Below are 20,303 nucleotides of genomic sequence, written 5' to 3'. Positions count from 1 at the left end.
AAGGGTATTAAATAAATTTCATTTTTAAATAAAAAATAGTTATGAAATCTTATACCTAATAGCATGTTCTTCTTTTCTACATAAATTGAAAATATAATTCCTAAACTATTACATATATAACAACCTCGTTACTTATTTGATTGTCTTTACTTATTAATTTTTGTTTATCATATTGCCTCTACTTATTAATTTTCTTCTAGGTATCTTTTAACTAAAAAAGACTCAAACTTATGAGTATTACTAGTACAGATAAGTTAACTATAGTTTCAGGTTTTAGGTTGCAGGTCCAAGCTTTTTCTCCCACGATTCTTGAAGAATTTTCCTACTAAAGCAACAAGTGCATTTCTCAATTGTTAGTAATAAGGTTAAGGTAAATAATTGAAGGATTTAGTTAGTTTCTTAAACTTGTTATATGTTCATTTGTTTATTTCTCTAATTTATACACGCATACATATCCTGAATGGGAGAGAGTATGCTACCCTGCTTAAACTTTAGACTATATTCTATTTAATGTTGCTTAAAATACACTTTGGAATGCATAAATGGATTGATGGCCTTGAAAAACCATTCGATTCTTGCATATTAAACACCTTAAAATTATGAAATCTATACTTAATTCTTAAACTTTAGACTATATTCTATTTAATGTTGCTTAAAATACACTTTGGAATGCATAAATGGATTGATGGCCTTGAAAAACCAACATTTGATTCTTGCATATTAAACACCTTAAAATTATGAAATTTATACTTAATTTCGAACAAAATTGACCAGGAAAAAAAAAAAAAAAAAAAAATAGTCATTTCATCTATTAATTAAACTATATATACTTGTTAAATTAACCTTTTAAAATATTAATTAAGTGCTAATACTAACATGTAGATTTTAAAAATACTAATAAATAATAATAAAAAAATAAAATGTGAATAAATACCCATCAAATTTAATCACTAAATAAAAAGATAACTTGCCATGGACGCAATGCAACCTGGCAGAATATAAAATCAACTTTTGATATGCTTCAGCGATGCTAAACATTATTTATTAATTCAATGCGAACGAAGTGAAGGCCTCCCACTTGCCAACCATTATTTATTTATTCATTCACTCCCATCAAATTATCACTCAACTTTTGATATAGCTGCGGCTTTGGAGATGCCAAACATTATTTATTCATTCAATGGCAACAAATTAAACACCTCCCACTTGCCAAACATTATTTATTCATTCACTCCGCATCAAATTATCACTGATCTTTGATTTTAGTATATGGCTCTGGCTTTCCACTTGCCAAATATTATTTAGTAATTCAGTGCGATTAAATTAAACGCCTCCCACTTGCCAAACATTTTTTATTCGTTCACTGCCATAAAATTATTATACCTTCTTCCCGTTTTCACTGCGTTCAGAGTCGGTGCTTGTACCCTGTTTGGACTAACAGGGAATCCACGAGGGACATGTCTGCTCCTGTAACCCACGAAAAGGAAACATACATTTTCTATTATTTTTCTTGGAGTACGTCACCATGTTTATATTGATTTCCAGGCGTTTATGCTTTTCTCCGTAGCGTTGATCTCCATGCTTTTATGCTTTCAACTAGACTGACCCCACGAGGTGCAATCATCCACTTTTGTTCTCCATTTTTCTATATCTCAGGCTCTACTATTTATATAAATTTGTCTTACTTCATCTAAATCAGTCTCTCGCTATATGCTGTTTCTCTTCTTTCCCTTTTTCTCTCTCTTCTTCTTCCCTCGCTTACCCATATCAAGATCTTCGGTGGCCACTGTTGGATTCCAGTTCCCTCATCACCGGTGATCCTTGAGAGTCCATGCAGATTAGAGCGAGGCCGCGTCCTTGTGCAACTGGAGTGGCGTAACCTACCGCAGCGGTTATCCAAGGGAGAGATTATTTGCCGTCAAACTCAGATCTATGGATCTTCACGGTCCCGCTTTCTCCTCTTGGCAATTTGTCGTTCCTCCGCTTGCTTGATTTTTCCCAATATTAGACGGATTCTCATGTGATGTGTGGTGGCGATCCAGGGGAACGGAGCGAAAAGTGATCTCTACCACGTCGAGATTAGGTTTGGGGTCTTCTTGTATTCTTGTTTTCATTTCTGGAAGTTCGAGATTTTAGGGTTTGCTGCTTTTTATTGATGTTAATGTGGATCTTGTCCACTTGCAGTACCGTGGGGATTAGACCTTCGGATTCTCTGTTCTTTGTTGATGCGGATGTAGATATGGGACAGAGGAGAGGTAGTCTATAGCTGACGAGGAATTTGTTTCCTTAATTATCAAGTGAGAGGAGAAATGACAAAGTGTTGGAGGAGGAGATCAAACCGGGTCGTGCAGATCCATAGCTCTGAGTTTTAGGGCAATAATTTTGTCCATTGGATGACGGTTGCTGTGGATAACTCCACTCCATTTAGAGAAGGAGGCAGCTGTATTCAAATCCGCTATGGACTCGTAAGGATCGGTGGTAAAGAGGGGCCTGGACTCCAACACCGGTTGCCCACATCCTAATATGGGAGCAAGGGAAAAACTAGCGAGAGGGAGGGGAAAGAAGCAATTAGTTTATAGGGAATGATATAGAGATCACTTTAATAATAATATCTCTCTTTTCTCTTTATTAAATCTGCGCATACTAGTGTAGGTAGAGCAGAAAGAGCGGCCGATATCAATTTAGAATGCCGATTATTTTCTTAGAAAAAAATTATTGGACCGAATCTCATTTTCTGTACTCAAACCTTATGATTTTATGAAAAATTATGAATGATGTTATGTCTTTTTATTATTTCCTCTATACATGGTTTATAATCTTTATAACTTCTATTTAGTATATACATGTTTTATAATCTTTATAACCTCTATTTAGTATATACATGATTTATAATTTCTATAACCTCTATTTAGTATAAGCTCTATTTAGTACAGGACAAATATTTTTTTGGCAAGGTTGGAGAAATTATTTCCACAATACATAAAATTAAATCATAGATAGTCTTTACTAGTTTGTCATTGAGGAAACCAAACAAGTAGCATAAACTTTTTTTTTTTAACTTGCCCCTACTATTCGTAATTTATTGATCTAAAAGCATGAACCATAAACAAATAGAGAGTATTACATGGATATAATTACATGAACAAATGGACAAGAACATATTATGAGACAAAATAAAAATCATAGTTTAAGCTATGAATGTTGTCATGCTGTTAGGTTGTGTGTCAGATCGGGTGGTTGAAGATCTCCACTGGTTTCTCATGATGGGGCTTGAGTGCCAGTAATGGGCTTGAACAATAGATTGATTTTTCCATTGACAGTGTCCATTTTCTCCATGAGTTCAATCATGCACATGATGAGCTTCTATTTGGTGTCTACTCTATTAGTAAGGACTCTTCCCATCTTTTTTTCTAGCATGCCAATACAAGTTAATTGTCTACATGTAGGTAGATGCCTTTTCCCTGGTGGATTTATCAACATTGGGAATCCAATCTCTCATTTCGCTCCTCCATTGAAAGTTAGGAACAAATATACGTGTTCGTCTCACTCATTCCTCAATATCTTACATGAAATCCCTCTTAAATGCTTCTGGAATTATAAATCTATATTGTTCCATGGCAGTAGCGGTTGAAATTTGGACTTGGGTGATGTATAGAGAAGGGGACTTTATAGCAGGATTAAGTGGCAGACCAGGCCTGCCACAGTGACCATGTCTTGAGGGACTAACCAATCTATTGTAGAAAAGTTATGGGGAAATAGACATAATCAAGAAAAACACAATATAAATATTGAACTAAACAAACATCAAAGGTCTCAATGCTTGATATTCTTTGTTCTCCTTCTTATTATTCATTTGATCAAAGCAATCAAGTGCAAAAATATATATGGCCTTCAATACTTCTACAACTATAAAAATAGCTTTCAAATTCCACAACTATGTAAATTGTCATTTGAATCTAATTTCAACTAATTAGTTGAGTCTAATCTTGACTTCCTATCTACTCACTTATAATCTATGCTAACATAACTCAAAATTTGTTAAGTGTTGAACCATAATCTATGCTGACAATGAATTAAGCATTATCTTCAACACTCACCCTTAATTCTTAATGAGGTAATTCCAAGTGTGTTTCTCATATAATGGAACCTTCTTTTGGTAGTGCTTTGGTGAATATATCAACAAGTTGATCATTTTTCCTACAAAACTTCATTTCAGTTTATCCTTTTGCCACATAATCCTTATGAAGTGATATTTGATATCAATATGTTTCGTGTGGCTATGAAAGAATAGATTTTTACTTATGGCAATTGTAGATATGTTCAAAATAAATAATTGTGGCATCTTGTTGTTCTTGCTACAAATCTATCAATATTTTCTTCAACCAAAGTGCTTCACAGGTTGTTATTGTTGCAATGTACTCTGCCTTTGTAGAAGATAATGAAATAGTTGGTTGTTTCTTTGAAGACCATGATATTGGACCTAATCTTAGGCTAAAGAAAAACCTAAAGTACTTTTTCTATCATCAAGGAATCCTTCCCAATTACTATCTGTATAACCATCCACCTTAAAATTATTTTGAAATGCATTCCAAATACCAAAGTTGCATGTTCCACAAAGATACCTCAAAGTTCCTTTTGTTGTAGCAAAGTTAAACTTACTTGGACTTTACATGAATCTAGAAATCAAGTTTATTTCTCGCATAATATTAGGTCTACTGATAGTAACATACATAAGACTTGCTACCAAATTGTTGTAGGATTTAGCATCTACCTTTTCAGCTCCATCTCCTATAGATTTTTTTTTCATTTATATTCATGGGTGTGCTCATGGATTTATTGCTTTCAATTTTTCATTTGTGAAGAAGATCAATAACACATTTTTCTTGTGAAATAAATATACCATCACCCATTTTCCTCACTTATATGCCAAGAAAATAATGCGTCAATCCCAAATCAATCATTTCTAATTCAATCATCGTAGCATGTTTGATTCTTCTACTAACTGATTACTTGAAGATTTATATATCAAGTTGTCTACATATAAGAAAAGTAACAATATATCATTACCATTTAATTTTATATATAACGTAGGTTCATTTTCACTCCTATGAAATCCATTTTTCAAAAAATAATTATCAATTATGCTATGTCATGCTCTCGAAGCTTATTTAATTCCATAAAGAGTTTTTTCAATTTGCATACTTTGTGTTCATTTTCTGCAACTTCATATCCTTGGGGTTGTTGAACATAAACATCTTCTTGCAGTACACCATTCTAAAAGGTTGATTTCACATCAAACTAATTTAAAAAACCAATTATATTGTGGTGTTAATGCCAAAATTGTTCTTATTATTTCCAATCTTGTAATAGGAGAATATGTTTCATTGTATTCAATATGTGGTTGTTGAGCATACCCCTTTACCACTAACCTTGCTTTATGCTTTTGTATGGACCTATCAACCTCATAATTTATTTTATGCAGCCATTTGACCCCAATGAATTCATTTTGAAGAAGATGATGGAGTGGATGTAGTCAAAGAAGTATTTGGGCTACTAGTTGGATTTCTAGAAACAAAATATACTTCCTCTTGTACAATAACTTTTGGGTTTTATTGTTGTACAACTTGCTTCCACTGTCATTCCTCTATTTCATCAAATAACACATCATGAATAAACAATAATTTTCTAGTTTGTGGATCATAGAATCTATAAGCCTTTGTCTCCTCACAATAGCCAATAAAAATGCATTTCACGCTTTTTATGATCTAGTTTTTTTTTCTTTTTTCAATAGGAGCATGAGCATAAGCAATACAACCAAAGACTTTCAAATGAGAAACATCAATTTCTCTTCTAGTACATTCCTAATATGGAGTCATATTTTGTACACTTCTTGTTGGACATCTATTAAGAAAATTAGCTACATCTTCAACCTAAAAGGTGTTTGGAAGACATTTACCTTTCAACATGGACCTAGCCATCTCAACAATTGTCCTATTATTTTTCTCAGCCAGACCATTCTGTAGGGGAGTATAACTTCCTATAAATTATCTTTGGATGACATTCCTTTTGTAGTAACAATAAAATTAATTACAAATGAATTCTACCCCTCAATCCATGCTTAATGTATTCAAAACATAACCACTTTCCTTCTTAGAAACAACTTTAAATTGTTCAAAGATAACAAATGCATTAGATTTTTGTTTAATAAAATATACCCATGTTCTTCTACTAAAATCAACAACAAAAATAATAAAATACTTGGTTTTGTTGGGAGACAATGTTTGCATAAGAATCTTATATCTGCATGCACTAACTTTAGTTGTCTTTTTACTCTCCAAGGTTTTTTTTTTTTGTGCTTCTTACAAAGAATGCATCCTTCACATACTTGATCAATATAATCAAGAAGAGGCAAAACTTTAACCATTTTCTTGTGATGCAATATTATTAAGCCTCTTGTGTTATTCCCATATCTCATGTTCCATATAAAGGAAAGATTATCATAGGCAAGTTTTAATTCTCTATTTGCTTCAAAGGGAAGATTAAGACCAAAAGTTATTTTTTTGAACATATTAACCTTAGGTATAATTTGATTATCCTTATCATAAGTGATGAATTGACTATTTTTAACTATAACAAGATATCATTTTTGATAAGTTCCCCCACACTCACAAATTATGTGCTAAACCAGGAACATATAAAACATCGTTAATATGTTTTATTTCTCCTTAGTTTGTCATAATTGCAATAGTTCCTTTATCTCTTGTCATCTCCTAACAAAAATTCAAATTTAGTAGATTCATATATCTTTACAAAGTTGTCATTGCTTTCAGGCATGTGATTGATGCAACCTCTATCCAAAAGCCATACCTCCCTCGAAACCTTATTAGCTAAATCACAAGCTAAAAATTATTTGCACACATATTCTTTCTCTTTAGAAAAGTTAGCTTGTTGCATTTGTTTTTTTCGAAAATTACATTTAAATGGACAAATATTTTACAATAAAAAAATTGAACTTAAGATTTTTCATATTTTTTACCTCCATCATTACTGCCATTACCTCTTTCTTTGTTACTTTTAGGAAAAATTCTTCCTCGACCTCTACCTCCTATATATGCTTGTCCTCTTCCTCTTCCACGAGTGCTCATAATTTTCTCATGTGAAGAATTCTCAACTTCTTGACCTTCAATTTCAAAAATATTAGCTTTTGCCTAGAATCTTGATCAAAAGGCTTTTTAACAGATCTATTCATCGTTTTCTCATGATATTGAAGAGGTCTCATAAGCTCATTGACAAACAAGTGAATCAAACCTTTAGATTCTTCAATAACAACAACAACACCATCAAGTTTTGTAGAAAGACTTCTTAAAAAAATTCAGCAACTTTTTGATCTCTTAAATCTTCTCCATAAGATCGAATTTGATTCATTATTCCCATAACTCTAGTGAAAATTTATTGAATAGACTCATAACTTTCCATGCAAATATTTTCAAATTCTCTTATGACAGATTGCATTTTAACAAATTTTACCATATCTATTCTTCGATATGCCTTTTATAGCACATCCCATACCTCCTATGATTTTGTTGTTGCAATGAGTCTCGGAAAAACTGAATCATGCACTTCTTGTTGGATAAAAAAAATAGCTTTTGAGTCTTTTTGTTTTCTTTTCTCCCTCAACTATTCTCTTTGGAGATGAGTCCAACCTGCAAGAGCTTGAGAATATATGCATTCTACATAACCATTTTCTACCAAATCCTAGAAATTGTGTGAAGGAAACAATGTCTTGATTTTAATGCTCCAAAAATCATAATTCTCACCTTTAAAGATTGGTATTTTAGGCTAAGAAATATTAACAACACTATTGTTATTGACCATTTCTTTACACTCTCGAGCTCTCCTGTAAAATAAGTTTCACAAAAAAAAAAATATCTCCCACTAATCGAAAATGGGTCTAATACCAAAAATGTAGAAAATTTATGAGGAGACAGACACAGTTAAGAAAAACACAATATAAATATTCATCAAAAAAAACATCAAAGATGTCAATGCTTGATATTCTTTGTTCTCCTTCTTATTACTCTACCTGAAATAATCAAGTATAAAAATATTTATAGCCTTCAATACTTTTGCAACTATAGGAACTACCTTCATATTTTACATCTATAGAAATTTCCATTTGACAGTAATTTCAACTAATTGGTTGAGACTAATTCACACTTCCTATTGATCTACTAACTTATAATCTATGCTAACATAACTCAAAATTTGTTGAGTGGTGAACCAAAATCTATGCTAACAACTTACTAAATTAAGAATTATCTTTAACATCTATGGAAGACCATAATGATGAGGGGAACGAGAATAGGGGATGTGAGGAATAGATAAAAATGTTGAATGAGGAATAGCACATATGTGAGAGGGGTGGAGGGTCAATGAGCCATATCTAAAAATCAATGGGGGAGATCAAAAGATAACAAGGAAGAAAAGGCTAATTTACAGATAGTTGTTCAAATTTGGTACCGGAGGACAGGTGGTTCCCTTAGGCTTTGATCTTTGGCCTAGGGAAAAGTGTCCAAAAGAATTTAATTTTTCTCCTAAAGTGACTTTATAATTTTATAAAGTTAAATCTAATTTAAAAGTGACTTTAAGTGATAAAGTTACTAAGTCTAATTTTAAAGTGACTTTTATAAAGTCAATGAAAAATTAGAAAGGAAAAGTGACTTTGGAAATAAATGACTAAGTGGGTCCTTATTAAAGTGGGGTGAATTAAAAAATAAAAAGTGAGATTTAAATGAGCATTTAATCTCGGCCATTGATCTAAATCTATTTGAGCCATTGGATTTAGAGATCACCCAAAAGTCACTTGGATCACTCAAAAGTCACTTGGAGTTATATTAAGGGAGGAAAAGGAGGAAAAGATCACATTCGATTCAATTCTTTCATGAGCAGATTGGGAGAAGGAGAGCAAGAGAGCAAGAGAGATTTCTGAGCAGGGAGGATAAGGAGACAGCATCTTGGCACACATTTCAAGGTAGCAGTTGAGCAGATTTGTACAGCTGATTCAGCACACAGTGAAAGGCAGATTTTGGCACGATTTTCGAGGAGAGGTTTGCACAAAAATCGAGGAGCAGTTTGCTGGTTTTTTTTGCACGCAAAACGAGGGCCATACAGCAGCATTTAATGCTGAAAGTGGGCACGAAAATCGAGGAGACCGTACAGCATTTATTGCTGTCCTGTTTGCTGTAATTTCCAGTTTGTTGTGAAGCATGGAAAAAGAGATAAGTTGTAAATTTGCTTGCTGATTTTTTGCTGAAAATTTCTCACTGTAAAAGGCAATTTTCAGAAATAAAGAAGAGCTCTCAAACTGGTTTTCCCCAAGAGTTGTAGGGGGTTTTTCCAGGGTCACATTGACCAAAAATCTCAGTGTTTAAATGTGTTTTAATGGCTGTTTATTACTGCTGATTTTTATTGCTGCAATTTCCAGCATTCTGTAAAATTTCCAGAATTTGTGTTTTCAGCAAATTTATTTTTTTCAGCTTGTTAAACGTATGGTTATGGGAAAGGGCATTTAACTATATGGGAAAAATAAGGAGAAAATGAAAACCGGGGTGGGAAAACAGAAATTTCTACATGGTATCAGAGCTTGAGTGCTGAAGGGCAGTTTGGGACAACAAAGGGAAAAATTACAGTTGCTGATTTTTCACTCAGAAAATTCCAGCAAGCTGATTTTTTCATAAACAGCAGTTTTATCTTTACTACAGCAGTGCTATTTTTCAGTTTTAGGACAGCAGGGTGTCATTGCGATTGAGGGTGGAGGATAGGCTGGATGGGCATATAAATTACAGCGTTTGAAAGGAGAGAATGCAGAGTATCTTTGAGGAGGCAGAAGTCTGGGATATCATGGTGCATACCACACAGAACCCTGTTGTTGTGCCTACTGATGCTACTCAGTTGACAGCTTATAATAGAAAGAACAACAAGGGTAAGAGGCTGATTCTAGATGGAATCAAATACCATTGCATTCCTCATGTGAGAGGAAAGAGCAATGCCCATGAGATGTGGACAGCATTGTCCAATCTCTACCAGAGTACCAATGAGAACCGGAAGATGGTCCTGAAGGAGAAGCTGAAGAACATTAAGATGGGTAATGATAGTGCAGCTGGATATCTCACAAAGATTACTAATGTGAGAGATGAGTTGGCAGTGATTTGAGAGGCCATTCCACCCACTCAGTTGGTGCGGATTGCAGTGAATGGCATCCCCCATTAATGGTTGAACTTTGTTGATGGGGTTTGTGCACGTGAGACCCTTCCCACATGGGAGAGGTTTTGGGATGATTGCATTCAGACAGAGATCAAGAAAGGTCAGCTTGGGGCAGCCAAGCCAGTTGAGCAGGATGAGGATGTAGCACTGGTGGCAGGAGGCAAGAAAGGCAAAGGGAAGAAGCAGGCTTCCACAAGTAGTGGTGGGGGCAAAGGCAAAGGTAAAGGTAAATAGGGGAACACACAAAAGGACTATTCCAAGGTGAAGTGTTGGAATTGTCAAAAGATGGGACACTATGCAGTTGTGTGTCCGGAGAAGAAGAAGAAGAAGGGGAAGAACCAGGACGTGGCAGCTTCAGCAGAGATTGAGGACTTTGCTGGTCATTTTGACCGAGAGTTTGCATTCACTACGTGTGAGTCCTCTAGTGCAGGATCACCTGCCACAGAGGTTCAGAGGGAGCATGCTTTTCCCTCGATTAGCGAAGCATCTTCAGGTATCTGGTATGTGGACAGTGGGGCTTCACGTCATATGACAGGAGTCCGTGAGTACTTCTCAGAGCTTTCAGAGAGTGGCACTGATATTGAGGTAGTACTCGGTGATGACAGAGTTGTTAGAGCAGTCGGGGTGGGGACAGTGACATTTCAGAGGGAGTCCAAACCTCCCTTGAAGGTGTCAGAGGTTCTTTATGTGCCAGGGATGAGGAAGAACCTCATATCCGTCTCAGCTTTGGAGGACAGAGGATATGAGGTATTGTTCAGGGGAGGACAGGTGTTGATGTATCCCAGGGGCACTCCAGCTGATTCAGCTAGAGTGATAGGTGTACGCCATGCAAAGGTGTACAAGTTTGCATTCCAACCCCTTTTGGTATTGAGCAGTAGTACCGACAGCAGAGCTAGCAGTTCTGAGTTGTGTGAGATTTGGCACCGCAGGATGGGACATATGTATCATGGAGCCTTGAGGACATTGCGGGAGATCACTACAGGTGTGCCAGATTTCAGTACTGATCACTTTCATACTTGCAGAGGTTGTGCAATGGGCAAATTTTCCAAATCCCCTTTTCCCAGCAGTGACAGCAGAGCGACGGGGATACTTGATTTGATTCATTCCAATGTGAGCGGTCGGATGTCTCATGTTTCCTTGAGTGGATATGAGTACTATGTTTTATTCATTGATGATCACTCCAGGAGGACCTGGATTTATTTTTTGAAGACCAAGAGTGAGGTCTTTAAGCAGTTTCAGGAGTTCAGAGCTCTTGTGGAGACTCAGACAGGTCGAAAGATCAAGTCCTTGAGGTTGGACAATGGAGGAGAGTACACCCTTGGAGAGTTTGTTGACTATTGTGCGGAGGCAGGCATTAGGAGGGAGTTCACTGTTCCTTACAACCCTCAGCAGAACGGGGTTGCGGAGAGGAAGAACAAATCCATCATAGGGGCTGCCAAAGCCATGTTACATGATCAGGGGTTGCCATTGTTCTTGTGGGCAGAGGCCTGCAACACAGCTGTTTACTTGCAGAACAGGAGTCCGCATCGTGCCTTGGGGCACATGACTCTGGAGGAGGCTTTCTCTGGGAAGAAGCCTGATATTGGTCATCATCATATCTTTGGATGCATTACATACTCCTATATACCCAAGGAGAAGAGGACCAAACTAGAGCCCACCGCAGAGAAGGGTATCTTTGTGGGCTACAGTGAGACCTCAAAGGCCTTTCGGATTTAGATTCCTCCACAGGGGAGAGTTGTTGTCAGACGGGATGTGAAGTTCGAGGAGGACAAGGCCTTTAGGAGGTCACGGGAGTTAGAGTATCTGGATCAGCCAGACCCTCAGCAGCAGTTGAGTCAGTCGCAGGGATCCAGTGGGCAGGGATCAGTAGGATCCGGAGGTACATCTATGAGGATGTCAGGTCCGTCAGTGAGCAGTGGCTCGCCGAGCTAGAGGGGTGGTGCTCCGGGCAACATGCAGAGCAATTCACAGAGTAGTTCACTAGGGAGTCCATCGATGGACAGTTCACACGGTGCCTCAGCTTCTACAGGTTCAGGTGCAAGCAGGAGGACAACAGACAGACAGTCAGGAGTTCAAGCTACTGATGATGATGATGAGGAGGAGTTTCATTCTCCGGTGGGAGAAGTGCGGTCAGGGAAGAGGAAGCCCAAGTGGCTTCAGGACACCTTGAGAGATGCCACATCTGTTGCTGAGCCGAAGAGGCCGGTCAGAGAGAGTAGACCACCTGAGAGGTTTTGTAGCTATATGGCGATGGTTACCAGCATCCTTGACTCTAAGCCTTCTAGCTATGAGGAGGCAGCTAGCCAGCAGGTCTGGAGGGAGGCCATGCAGGAGGAGTATTCTTCTATCATGAAGAATGATGTTTGGGAGGTGGTGTCGAGGCCTGAGGGCAAATCCGTGGTTACTTCCATATGGCTTTACAAGGTAAAGCATGCTGCAGATGGCAGCATTGAGAAATTCAAAGCGAGGTTTGTGGCTAGAGGGTTCTCCCAGGTAGAGGGAGTTGATTATGAGGAGACCTTTGCTCCCGTGGCTCGATATACTTCGATCTGCTCCATTATATCGATAGCAACAGAGATGGGTTAGAAGATCCACCAGATGGATGTGAAGACCGCATTTCTCAATGGCTTCATACAGGAGGAGGTGTACATTGAGCAGCCACAGGGCTTTGAGGTGCATGGGAAGGAGTCCCATGTGTGCAGACTGAAGAAGGCCCTTTATGGCCTGAAGCAAGCTCCCAGAGCTTGGTACTTGAGGATAGATACATATTTGCAGGGGATGGGTTTCACAAAGAGTGAGGCAGATCCGAACCTTTATTTTATTGTGATTGGTGAGGAGCCTCTCATTCTGGTGTTGTACGTGGATGACTTGATCATTATAGGTGCAGAGAGACTCATAGAGCACTGCAAGAGAGATCTTGCGACGGAGTTTGAGATGAAGGACATCGGCTTGATGCATTACTTTTTGGGTTTGGAGGTGTGGCAGGACGAGGGGAATTTCTTCTTGGGGCAGGGGAAGTATATTGTGGACATCCTTAGCAGATTCCACATGGAGGATTGTAGACCCATGTCGACATCGATGATCACCAACTGGAAGAAGCTTCATGCTTCAGATTCCGAGTTGGTGGATCCCACATTGTACAGGCAGCTGATTGGTTCCTTGATGTATTTGGTCAACACTAGACCAGATATCTGTTTTGCAGTCAACACGATGAGTCAGTTTATGTGTGAGCCTAGGAAGGTTCACTGGGTGGCTGCAAAACACATTTTGCGATACTTGCAGGGGACAGTGGATTATGGTCTGGACTATAGGCAGGGAGATGGAGTGAGATTGGCAAGATACACTGATTCTGATTGGGCAGGTTGTGCTTCTGATAGGAAGAGAACTTCAGGGTGTTGTTTTGGGTTGGGTTCAGCAGTAGTGTCATGGTTCAGCCGGAAGCAGCAGTCAGTAGCACTGAGTTCAGCGGAAGCAGAGTATATGGCAGCCAGTCTATCTAGTTGTGAGGCTATCTGGCTTCGCAAGATGTTGTTTGGCTTATTTGGTCAGCCGTTGATACCTTCAGTGATTTACTGTGATAATTAGAGTTGCATTAAACTCATGGAGAATCCAGTATTTCATGACAGGTCAAAGCATATCGGGATTAGATATCATTTCATCAGAGACTATGTTCAGAAGGGAGTTGTGAAGCTTGAGTATATTTCCACTGATGAGCAGGTTGCAGATATCCTTACCAAAGCCTTACCATGGGGAAAGCATGTCTACTTCAGAGACAAGATGGGTGTGGTGAGGAACACCTTCCTCGGTAAGAGGGAGTGTTGAAATTTGGTACCGGAGGACAGGTGGTTCCCTTAGGCTTTGATCTTTGGCCTAGGGAAAAGTGTCCAAAAGAATTTAATTTTTCTCCTAAAGTGACTTTATAATTTTATAAAGTTAAATCTAATTTAAAAGTGACTTTAAGTGATAAAGTTACTAAGTCTAATTTTAAAGTGACTTTTATAAAGTCAATGAAAAATTAGAAAGGAAAAGTGACTTTGGAAATAAATGACTAAGTGGGTCTTTATTAAAGTGGGGTGAATTAAAAAATAAAAAGTGAGAATTAAATGAGCATTTAATCTCAGCCATTGATCTAAATCTATTTCAGCCATTAGATTTAGAGATCACCCAAAAGTCACTTGGATCACTCAAAAGTCACTTGGAGTTATATTAAGGGAGGAAAAGGAGGAAAAGATCACATTCGATTCAATTCTTTCACGAGCAGATTGGGAGAAGGAGAACAAGAGAGCAAGAGAGATTTCTGAGCGGGGAGGAGAAGGAGACAGCAGCTTGGCACACATTCCAAGGCAACAGTTGAGCAGATTTGTACAGCTGATTCAGCACACAGTGAAAGGCAGATTTTGGCACGATTTTCGAGGAGAGGTTTGCACAAAAATCGAGGAGCAGTTTGCTGGTTTTTTCTGCACGCAAAACGAGGGCCATACAACAACATTTAATGCTGAAAGCGGGCACAAAAATCGAGGAGACCGTACAACATTTATTGCTGTTCTGTTTGCTGTAATTTCCAGTTTGCTGTGAAGCATGGGAAAAGAGATAAGTTGTAAATTTGCTTGCTGATTTTTTGCTGAAAATTTCTCACTGTAAAAGGCAATTTTCAGAAATAAAGAAGAGCTCTCAAACTGGTTTTCCCCAAGAGTTTTAGGGGGTTTTTCCAGGGTCACATTGACCAAAAATCTCAGTGTTTAAATGTGTTTTAATGGCTGTTTATTACTGCTGATTTTTATTTCTGCAATTTCCAGCATTCTGTAAAATTTCCAGAATTTGTGTTTTCAGCAAATTTATTTTTTTTAGCTTGTTAAACGTATGGCTATGGGAAAGGGCATTTAACTATATGGGAGAAATAAGGAGAAACTGAAAACCGGGGTGGGAAAACAGAAATTTCTACAATAGTAAGGAAAGAAATAACTTCCCAAAATAATGGATTTGAGGAGAGAGACAGAGAACCAAAATCTAAAATACCAAACCAATTTAAATAGTGAAATCATAAAATGATGCTAGTGTTGATAAAAATTGCAAGGAACAATAAGTAGAAGAGAAAACCCGAGAAAAAAAGATCCACACAGGGGAGAAGCTCAAATGATGGCAGAGAGCCTTGGACCACGATGAAAAATTGTGAGTGGTGATGTTTGGGACTACACCTCACCTATATGCTTCATATGTTGGTTCAAAACTACTCCACCTGGGGAATGGTTGTCATGATTTGTTAACTGTGATGGCTCCCAATTTCCTTCGCTTACCTACACATATAACTTCCTTCCACTTCCTAGAATTATAGTTATCCTTGTCCTCTCATGACCATAACTATTTCCTTGATTTGGATAGTTTAATACCTTTTATCTTGGTGTATGTTCCTTAGCTTTTGCATGCTCACTTGCTTAGTCGATTGAAACTTATGTTTCTTGGATCAAGTCTCCTGGTAGCGGGGTGGCCATGCAGGCAGCTAGGTGGGGGAAGCCTACTTCTATGCATTAAACTTGAACTATTTCATGGTTGTCCCATCGAATGTCATAGGTGCACCTTAGTGAAGATTACAAGAGAAGTTTCCCTCCTTGCAAGCTATACTATCTAGTATAAAATTACCTTTTGGCCCTATCACAAGATCTCAAAACTATTTTCTATTAACTAAAAGCTTGTATTCCTGAGACATAAGGAAACAAGTCAATTTCCTAAGACCCAAGGCATCTAGGAGTGGAATTATACCCCACTATGAATGACCAATGAGTCATTTAGTGACATTTTTTTTCTTAAAATAATATTGTTAAATTAGATTGGATTTATAAATGATAAAATTTTAATATATCTGTACAATTATAATTATAATTTTCACATCTATAATTTTATTTTTTTTAAATTATAAATTCTCATTGATCAGAGGAAAGTAGATCACATTCTAGGATATCATTCATAAAAGAAATATAGTAAAATTTATAAATATATATTTAAAAAATATGTAATATAATCCAGGAAAAATTATTTTAAGTGTAATGGGAAAATAATGCTCAAACCCTCTTTACTTTATTTCTTCTGTTTGACATCGATTCATGCCTCGAGAGAAAGTTCCATTGGAAATATTGACTTTTATAATTTGAAAGGAGTATCATCTACTTAGCTGAATTAATGTTTTAAAAAATTTAGGATTTTGCCTCATTTCTACACTTGTTTTTTATTAAAAAAAAGTTCTTAAAGGGAAAATCTGAATATTGATTGCTTCATCTATGTCACCCCACGGAGTATTTAATTTTTTAATTGTTATTTTTGGTTATATCTTTTTTTTTGTTTGTTGATTTTCTCTACTCTAATAATTTCTATAAAAAAATGATTTCTTGCATGATTACATTTTTTTTGGGTTTGGAGTTGTACCTTCTTTTCATTTTGGTTAATGTTTTGCTTGTGAAGAATAATCATGAAGTTGTTTTATTTCTTTCTTGATGTTACACCAACAAATGTATTACCATAATTTACATGTTGAATATTCATATAATTAATCATGGAGTTGCTTCAATCCTCCATGTAGGTTCATTAACCACCATTTCCCTCGAAGGAGGAATATTAATACATTTGTTCTTTTATGTGCCAAGTAAGTCTTCAGCTTTTCAATTCACACTTCCATAGGAATATTGATATATCTAGGCATCTAATGTTTATTGATTTTGATATTTTATCCGTTAGTAATATTATTATAAACTTTTTAATTTGTAATTTAATATTCTTTAATTTATATTCAATAATTCAAATTATAGGAAATGATCTTTATTTTATAATTTTAATAGAAGTAATATTTTTTCTATGAAAAACATAGTTATGACCACATACAGAACATATAAGAACAAGTTAAATAACATGGAATATAATATATTTTTTAAAATTTCACTCTAAACCAAAACTACTTTAAATTAATATATTAACATAATATAAGAAAGTTATCTTTTTATAAAAACTCCATAGTGAAATAAATATGAGTCAATTCTGGAATAAAAGTATTTCACTAAATATATAAAAAAAAAAAGAGGAGAAAGAAAAAGAAAAAAGAAACTGAACTACATGAAAAAAACTCTCTTAAAACCCTTTTTCCTTTGTATGTACTAGAAATAGATCCTAATTTCAAAAAACCAATTTAATCTTACTTTTTAAAATCATTATTATTTCTTTAAAATAAAAATTACACAAGATTTTGAATATTTTGAAAATATAATATAATATATATAGGTGAGAACTGGGAAGATAATTTGCCATGGACGTAAGGCAATGTGGCAACAGATGAGGTCACCTTTTGATATGGCTACCTGCAACTTCGTACGTGCTAACCATTATTTATTGATTCACTGCCAACAAATTAAACACCTCCCACTTGCCAATCAAATTATCACTCAACTTTTGATATGGCTGCAGATTCTGACATGCCAAACATTATTTATTGATTCAATGCTAAAAAAATTAAACACCTCCCACTTGCCAATCATTATTTACTGATTCAATGCCATTAAATTAAACACCTCCAAGTTGCCAAACATTTTTTATTCATTGACTCCCCCATAAAATTATCATAACTTATTCTCATCTTTACTATGTTTAGAGTCGGTGCTTGTACCCTATCTGGACTACCTAGGAATCCCTAGGGACCTGTCCACTAATGTAACCCCATGAAAAGGAAACATACATTTTCTATTATTTTACTTGAAGGATGCCACCCTATTTATATTGATTTCCATACTTTTATGCCTTTCTCCATATCTCTCACTGGCAGCATAATGCTCCTCTTTCTTCGCATTTCTTTCATCGGATATCTCTAGACTGGCCCCACGAAATGCAATCATCCATTTTTTATTTTTTCTATATAATTTTTCATTACTTCACCCAAATCACTCACTCGCTATACGATGTTATTCTTCTTTTCCCTTTTTCTCTCTTCTTCCCTCGCTTACCCATATCAATATCTTGGGCAGCCACTGTTTGATTCTGGTTCCCTCATCACCGGTGCTCTTTGATAGTCCATGAAGATCTAGGCCGTGTCCTTGTGCAACTGAAGTGCTATAACCTACAATAGCAGTTATCCAAGGGAGAGATTAGTTGTCGTCTCTTTTCGTACAACGTGTCTAGGCAGCGAGACAACGCTTAAAGTAAGATTTGTGACGATGATCCTTACTCACTCCATTTAGACTCTCTCCTAGAGAAGTCAAGGGGGATAGTCCCTAAGGTGGATGAATGAGAATAGCCTGTGAAACACAAGCTCTAAGAGACTTCAAGATGGACAACTTGATGAATTTAGAACAAATCTTGGTCAACTGATATGGATAGATTAAACAATTATTACAAATAAGACACAATCACAAGAAAGAAATGATTTTAGACCAGTGCCTTTGTATTCAATTAACTATAGACTAAACATAAACAAGTTATCCCGAGTAATTTATAAATGTGGCAATGCGACGATGAGGAACAATTAAATGTCAACGCCCAAAAATTTATCATGCAAGATTTTCTAGCAATTAAATCATGTGAAGAATTAGGAAATTTACATGCTAAGAAATGATTCAAGATTTAAAATGATTTTCATTAATAATTCAGATCTAGAATAATTTATCATTCTCCAATAGCCAATGATTTTAAAATGTTAATCACACCTGGCAATAGAGAAATCACTACCACGAAAGGACACCAATGAACTTTATATTAACAATTTAATTGTTCCTTAGGCAATTAATTTAATGTGGTAAATGAATTTTTTTAAGTGACTATAAATCAAATCAAAAGAACTTAATTAAATTAAATTTTTTATGGGACATAGGCCACAATTTTATTTTTTTAAATGTGAAGACACAAATTTCCCTTGTGATTTAATCCCTTAGCAATTCTAAAGTCACCAAAAAAAAAAAATTTGTTTAGTTTTTTATTTTTATTTTTATCTTTTAAAACAAAACATAAATCTAAGTCAAAGTCATGACTTTATAATAAAAAATGTAAAACAAAAATAAAATCAAACCAAAATAAACAAATCTAAAATTCAAAAGACAATAAAATAAAGTCTAATGCAAATCCTAAACTAAAAAAACACAAACAATAAAAATCAAATTTAAAATAAAAAATGAATAATTTAACCAAAGTAAAAAATCAAATTAAAACAAAATCGAAAACAAAACTTACGAATACCCAGTCGTAAAGCAAATAAAAAAAATGGGTTGATTGTTTTGTTTTTGTACACGTCGACGACGGCAAAGAGGAGCACGAGGAAGGAGACGCAGGGAGGATGGAGTTGCGGAGAGGGTATTGCAGAAGGACAAGAAGGACTACAGGTTAATGGAGGACGTGGAAGAAGCCTGCGGGTCTACTTGACGGTGCAAGAGGAACTCAAGAGCGGAGCTGGATGGATGCAGAATGTAGGAGACAACCGAGAGGGAAGAGGAGCTCGGGCCTACATCAGATGGGATGAGGACACAGGCTGAGAGAGATGGAAGGGAGGGAGATGGGAGGCAGGCACAACGATTGTAGATTAAGGAGAGAACACAACAAAGAGTAGATGTTGGCAGTGAGAAGGGAGCATGTTGGATGCTGAGGAAATGAGGAGCAAGGGGAATGAACAAGCTCAAGCAGTGATGGTTTGCAGGAGGATAGGGAATGGGAAATGGAAGAAAAAGGGCACAAGGAGGGTCATTGGAGCTAAGTAGGGGTAGGAAGAACTGCGAGCAGAGGGATGGCAACAATGGAGCTGCAGAAGGGTTTTCTTAAAAATTTTGAAATTTTTTGCGAACCCAAAAACCGAGATAGTAGATCGAAAAAACCAATCAACAAAGAAATGGTAGCCCATAAACATAAAAAAATTCAAAAAAAAATAATTTAAAATGATGTGTTCCTTTGCTTTAGATTTATCCCTGAAACCCTTATGAAAATTTCCACATCCAAGAAATTTTAAACCCTTTGACTGCAAAAAATTTGAATAATATCCCTTGAAAATTATGCTGATAAACCCCAGATATCCAGATCTTACC

At 36.2% G+C, this 20,303-nt stretch overlaps 1 long non-coding RNA gene across 1 annotated transcript; it reads left to right on the top strand.

The window, feature by feature from the left end:
* The first annotated feature begins 1,337 nt into the window (after window positions 1-1,337).
* Window positions 1,338-2,306, top strand: LOC149139228 (uncharacterized). Its single transcript, XR_016264859.1, has 2 exons — window positions 1,338-2,083; window positions 2,185-2,306. It is a non-coding gene; the product is annotated as an uncharacterized LOC149139228 (long non-coding RNA).
* Window positions 2,307-20,303: the final 17,997 nt, after the last annotated feature.

This window comes from Pinus tabuliformis, chromosome X (assembly GCF_031772625.1).
Source record: "Pinus tabuliformis cultivar Carrire ecotype Pingquan chromosome X, CPIR1, whole genome shotgun sequence".
NCBI classification, from domain to species: Eukaryota; Viridiplantae; Streptophyta; class Pinopsida; order Pinales; family Pinaceae; genus Pinus; species Pinus tabuliformis.
This window is presented reverse-complemented; position numbering and strand designations above follow the sequence as displayed.